The following is a 6,000-nucleotide window of genomic DNA, read 5'->3' on the forward strand; positions in this document are numbered from 1 at the left end:
CTGTAGTCCCCGAGAATCGGGCCGACTGCTGAGCAGTCGAGCCGGATCTTCCCAGCGACCTTCTTTGTTGACGACTTAACGTCCTTTTTCTTTTTATTCTTCAGAGGCCAATGCCACTCTTCAGCAGCAGCTGTGTGAGGCCAACACCGCCTTGCATGCCAAGGGGGAGAAGTGCAGCAAGCTTGCCACCGAGTGCGACCTGCTGGCTGTGCAGCTGGCGGAGCAGAAGGAGCTGCTTAAGAAGGCGCAGGGCGAGGCGGAGAAGAAAGAGACCGCTCTCCTGGCCGAGTTCGAAAGTGAGCGCTCTTCCTGGTCCGACAAGGAGGCACTGCTGACCTCCGGCTTCCACGAGATTGAAGACATCGTCGACGGTGAGTTTCTTTACTTTCTTTCTTTGAGCCTCCGACTATAAGTCGGGCCGACTCCTGATTCTTTGTCTTGCTTCTTTTTGTCTTGGTAGACTTCTTCCCTGGCCACTCGCAGGCGGTCACTCGAGCCATCGAGGCCGATCGCGAGGCACGGAGGGAAAATGGTGTGGAGATTGCCGCCAATGCCCCCTAACCCTTGACGAGCAGCTTCTAAGCATCGAGGCTCGTCTGCAGCTGGCCCATTGGATGCTGCACCAGCTTCAACGTGTCGGCGCCTAGGCGATTGCCGCCCTGTGGCTAGACATGCCGGTTCTGCGCACTACCAGTCGGACCGCCGACTGGCTGGAGGTTGCGGCTGGCCGTCTTGAGGCCTGGAAGGGTTCCTCGGCCCGGGCTAGAGCGCGCCGGGCCTTGGAATTTGTCAAGGCGTCGTATTCGGGGCTGGACCTGGACCGGCTGGATGTGTTCCAGTCAGAGGCCCAAGCAGAGCTAGTAGCTGTGGAAGACGCCCTCGTCGAGCGTGTGGCGGCGATCGCCGACTACACAGACACCAGCGTCTTCGTCCCTGAGCGAGCTGCAGACGGCGGGGTGGTGCCGCCGGAGTGGTTCGGGATGAACCCGGACTACGACGAGGACTCGGCAAAGGTGATCGGCTCCAGCGCTGAGGAGGAAGGCGAGGCGGAGGATGGAGGCGAGACGGAGGCACCAGAAGACGGAGCGGGCGACCAGCCTCAGCTCGACCGAGCCTCCAGCAACGAGCCACGCCCGACCGAGCTGGCTGCTGCCGGAGACGATCAAGCCGAGACTGCCCAGCCGGCCGCCCCGGCACCTGACACCGCCATCTCTTCCGACCCTCCGAACCCGTCTGCCGCTTCCTAGGCTGCGGTCTTGCCTTTATTTTATGTGCTTTTAATAGTCTTTGAAAAACTTGTTAATTCGCACAATTCCACCCGCGGGGTGTATTTTGAACTTCTGCTTGAAGATTAGGCCAAGGGCCTATGTTATGTAAATATTTATCCGAATTCTATCTTTCCTTGCTCATCGCTCTTTTGGCTTTTTCCTTTGCCGCCTTCCCTCAGTCGCCGCCTTGCCAGTCGGACAGCCGCTCTGCGGACTACCGCTGGGTCAAATGCTTGGCTACCTTAGGGAAGGCAAGTACTTGGCCATTTTTTTAGTCTTTTTAACAAGTTGGATTGAAGGCGGCAAGCCGACTACTCAAGAGTCGGCTTTGCGAAGAGAGGGTGGAAGCCGGCTTAAGCTATGTCAATGCTTTTAGGTCCTTAGCCATTTTTCATGTGGGCACCCATTCTTCCTTACTCCCGCCCACCAAACAGTCGCTCTGCGAGCTGCGGCTTCTGACGGGAGACGGCTTGGGCACCACACATGACTTGTCCGACTGCAGGAAGCATTTCATAGCGCAAGGGGCGAGTCCCCGGGCCGACTAGTCGAGCCCGGTGCCAAGCAGCGTAATGAAGAGTAGCATACTCGAAGGCATAATTCTTATCATACAGATACAAAAGAGGGCAGTCCCCGAGCTCGTCTCCGGGGGCCCGAAGTCTTGGTACTTTAATACAAAGGGTGGCGTGGTACATACTGCATCAACTATAAAATCTTTGGAGAATATTTGCATTCCATGGTCGTTCCGACTCTTTGCCGGAGTCGTCTCTCTTGCGTGATTGGGGCTTCTGAGCGTCGATCAGGTAGTAGGAGTCGTTGCCCAGCACTTTGCTGATAATGAAGGGGCGTTCCCAAGGCGCCGACAACTTGTGCTGGCCGGCTGTTCGCTGGATCAGTCGGAGCACAAGGTCGCCCTCTTGGAAAGATCTCGGCCTGACCTTCCTGTTGTAGTATCGGCGCAGGCTCTGCTGGTAGATGCTGGACCAGCTGAGTGCCAATAGCCGGCCCTCTTCCAGGAGAACGACCCCGTCTTGACGCGCTTCTTCTGCTTCCTCCTCCGTGTACATGGTGACTCGCGGGGAGTCGAACTCTATGTCCGTTGGGATGACGGCTTCAGCACCGTAGACGAGGAAGAAAGGCGTGAAGCTGGTTGACTTGTTTGGAGTTGTGCGCAGACTCCAGAGGACGGCTGGCAACTCATCAAGCCAATAGCCGGCCGAACACTCCAGTGGTTCGACTAGTCGAGGCTTGATGCCAGATATGATGAGGCCGTTTGCTCGCTCCACCTGGCCGTTTGACTGCGGATGGGCAAAGGACGCTAAGTCCAGTCGGATGCCCTGCGTCGCGCAGAAACGGGCCAAGGTGCCTTTGGCAAAATTTGTGCCATTGTCGGTGATGATGCTGTGTGGTATGCTGTACCGAGTCGTGATGTCGGAGATGAAAGTCACTCCAGTCGGACCATTCAACTTCTTGATGGGCTTTACTTCTATCCACTTGGTGAACTTGTCCACCACGACAAGTAAGTGAGTTAGGCCGCCTCGTGCTGTCTTGAATCGTCCCACCATGTCCAGGCCCCAAACCGCACAGGGCCAGGCGATGGGGATAGTCTTGAGTGCGGAAGCCGGCTGATGCGGCTTGGAGCGGAACTTCTGGCATCCCTTGCATTTTTGGACTAATTCCTTGGCCTCTTCTAGGGCAGTTGGCCAGAAAAAACCATGTCGAAAGGCTTTGGCGACGAGTGCTCGTGAGGCCGCATGGTGGCTGCACTCGCCTTGATGGATGTCTTTGAGAATTTCCTGGCCTTGCTCTGACTCAACGCAACGCTGGTAGACACCAGTGACGCTGCACCTGACCAACTCTCTATTGACTATGGTGTAGGCTACCGCTCGGTGTTGTATTTGCCGAGCCAAGATTTCATCGGTTGGCGGCTCTTTGCTCACTAAGAACTTGAGGATGGGCTGGGCCCATGAGGGTGCTGCTATTTCTTCGACTGCCAGTACTACGACTTTGACGAGGGCGGCTGGGCTGGAGTCCGCGGCCGCTTGCTGGATTGACGAAGTCCCCGGGCCGACTGGCGCAGTCCCCGGGCCGACTGGCGCAGTTCCCGGGCCGAGCTCTGGAGTCTTTGGACTGGTCACCGCAGTGATTGGGTGCTCTTGAAAGTAAGGCTTCAATTTCATGCCGGCAAAGTGCACGCCGTAGCACTTCTTCTGGTAGTGGGGGTAGTTCTGCTTGGAGGTCGACAGTACCTCGCTCAGGTAATATACCGGTCTCTAGACAGGTAGCGCCTTGCCTTCCTCCTTGCGCTCCACTATAATGACTGTGTTGACTACCCGGCTGGTGGCGGCGATGTACAGGAGCATGGGCTCTTTAGGAGTCGGAGCCGCCAGCACTGGGGGAGTAGTCAACATCTTCTTCAATTGGAGAAATGCTTCGTCCGCCTTGTGGTTCCACTCGAAAAAGGTGGTCTTCTTCATGAGCTGGTATAAAGGGAGGGCTTTCTCGCCCAGCCGACTGATGAATCGGCTGATGGACGCCAAGCAGCCGGTGAACTTTTGCATATCCAGCAGTCGGCTAGGTACCTCCATCCTCTCGATGGCCTTGATCTTCACAGGGTTGCACTCTATGCCGCATTCAGAGACCAGGAAGCCAAGGAGTTGGCCGGCTGGTACACCGAAGATGCAGTTCTCAGGGTTGAGCTTGATCTGGAATCGGCGCAGGTTCTCAAAGGTTTCCTTGAGGTCTTCCAATAGTGTTCCATGCTTTTCCGTCTTCACCACCACATCGTCTACGTAGACGTGGGCGTTTCTGCCGAGTTGCTTGAGGAGGCACTTCTGCATGCAACGCTGAAAGGTGGCGCCGGCATTCCTCAGGACGAATGTCATGGTCAGGTAGCAGAAGGCTCCAAACAGCGTGATGAAGGCAGTCTTCAATCTGTCTGCCGGGTTCAGTTTGATCTAGTGATACCCTGAATATGCATCTAAGAAGCTCAACAGCTCGCATCTGGCTGTGGAGTCTATCACCTGGTCAATTCTTGGCAGAGCAAATGGGTCCTTGGGGCAAGCTTTGTTGAGGCTTGTGTAGTCAATACACATACGCCACTGCTTGTTCTTCTTCAACACCAGGACCGGGTTTGCCAACCATTCTGGAAAAAACACCTCCATAATGAAGCCGGCTTCTAGGAGTCGGGCTATCTCTTCTCCAACAACTCTTCTCTTCTCTTCTGACACGCGGCGCAAGGGCTGCCTGACGGGCTTCACATCAGACCGGACATGTAACTTGTGCTCGGCGAATTCCGTCGGTACACCTGGCATGTCTTTATGGGACCGTGCGAAGATGTCCCGATTCTCACGGAGGAAATCGACGAGCTCGCCTTCCTATTTGCTGTCAAGGTTTGTACATATGACAGCGTGCCTCTCTGGGTGCTCCGGGTCCAAGGGTATCTTCTTCGTTTCTTTGGCCGGCTTGAACGAACCCTCAGCTTCCGACTCCTTGGGGTCGGGCGACATCTCTGGCTGCTTGCCGGCCATCGCCACAACCCGATCAAGAAGCCGCTTCTCGGCTGCGATCACCAGGGACTCGGCCAGCCGACTGCTCTCGGCCATGCAAGCGGATGACTTTCTGTAATCGCTGGCTATGGTCAGAATCCCCTTAGAACTCGACATCTTCATCTTGAGGTAGGCGTAGTGGGGGACCGCCATGAACTTGGCCAAAGCAGGTCGACCAAGCAGCGCATGGTGCAGGCTTTCGAGGTCCACCACTTCAAACCAAACTGGCTCTCGGCGGAAATGCTCTTTGTCTCCAAAGAGGACATCTATCAGGATCTTGCTGATTGGTGAGCAGGAAAGGCCGGGAACAATGCCGTGGAACACAGTCCGGCTGTTCTGAAGCTGTCTTTGCTTGATTCCTAACTTCTCCATGGTATCCTTGTACAGGATGTTGATGCTACTGCCTCCGTCTATCAGCACACGCGAGAAGCGAGTGGCCCGCCTATCTGTGGCCAAGGTGGCACTTAAAACCAGGGCGTAGGATCCCGGATTCGGCATCACCTATGGGTGATCAACTCTGCTCCAACTGATAGGCTTCTCGGACCAATGCATAAACTCTGGAGTATCTGATGCTACTGCATTTACTTCTTGCTGCTGCAGCCGCCTGCTGCGTCGATCATCAGCCACACTGGTGAACACCACATAGGCTCCATGCTCTTCTGGGTACTCATCTCGTACTGCGCCGACTGGCCTGGCAGCCGGCTGCTGGGGCGGCGGTGGAGGCGGCGGCCCAGCAGGCGGGGGAGGAAGGAGGCCGTCTCCCTTGGCGATCCTGGTGAGCTAGTGGCACTTCCCGGTGGTATGGTTTGACGGCTTCACGCCGCTATGGAACTTGCAGGGACCATCTAGAGTCTGCTCGTAAGAGAAGGCTGGCAACCAGTTGGACTTGCCGCCTTTCTGTCGCTTGGTCGGAGGCTGCCCCTCCGGCTGCTGGTCTTCGACTGTTGCAACGTGCCGGCTACTGGAAGCCGGCTGTGGGGCCTTGCGCTTGTGATCGTTCTGTTGTTGTCGCCGACTGGCGTCTCCAGCCGGAGTTCTGGGAGCCTGAGGGGCCGCTTTGCCAGTCGCACTAACTTCAATCTCCGTCTTCATGGAGGAGTCGGCCGTGGCATACTTGTCTGCTATGATCAGCAGCTCATTGAGGGTTTCCGGCTCATCGCAGAGGAGCCTGTGCTTGAGGAGGGTGC

Source organism: Triticum aestivum, chromosome 3B, assembly GCF_018294505.1.
Source record: "Triticum aestivum cultivar Chinese Spring chromosome 3B, IWGSC CS RefSeq v2.1, whole genome shotgun sequence".
NCBI lineage: Eukaryota > Viridiplantae > Streptophyta > Magnoliopsida > Poales > Poaceae > Triticum > Triticum aestivum.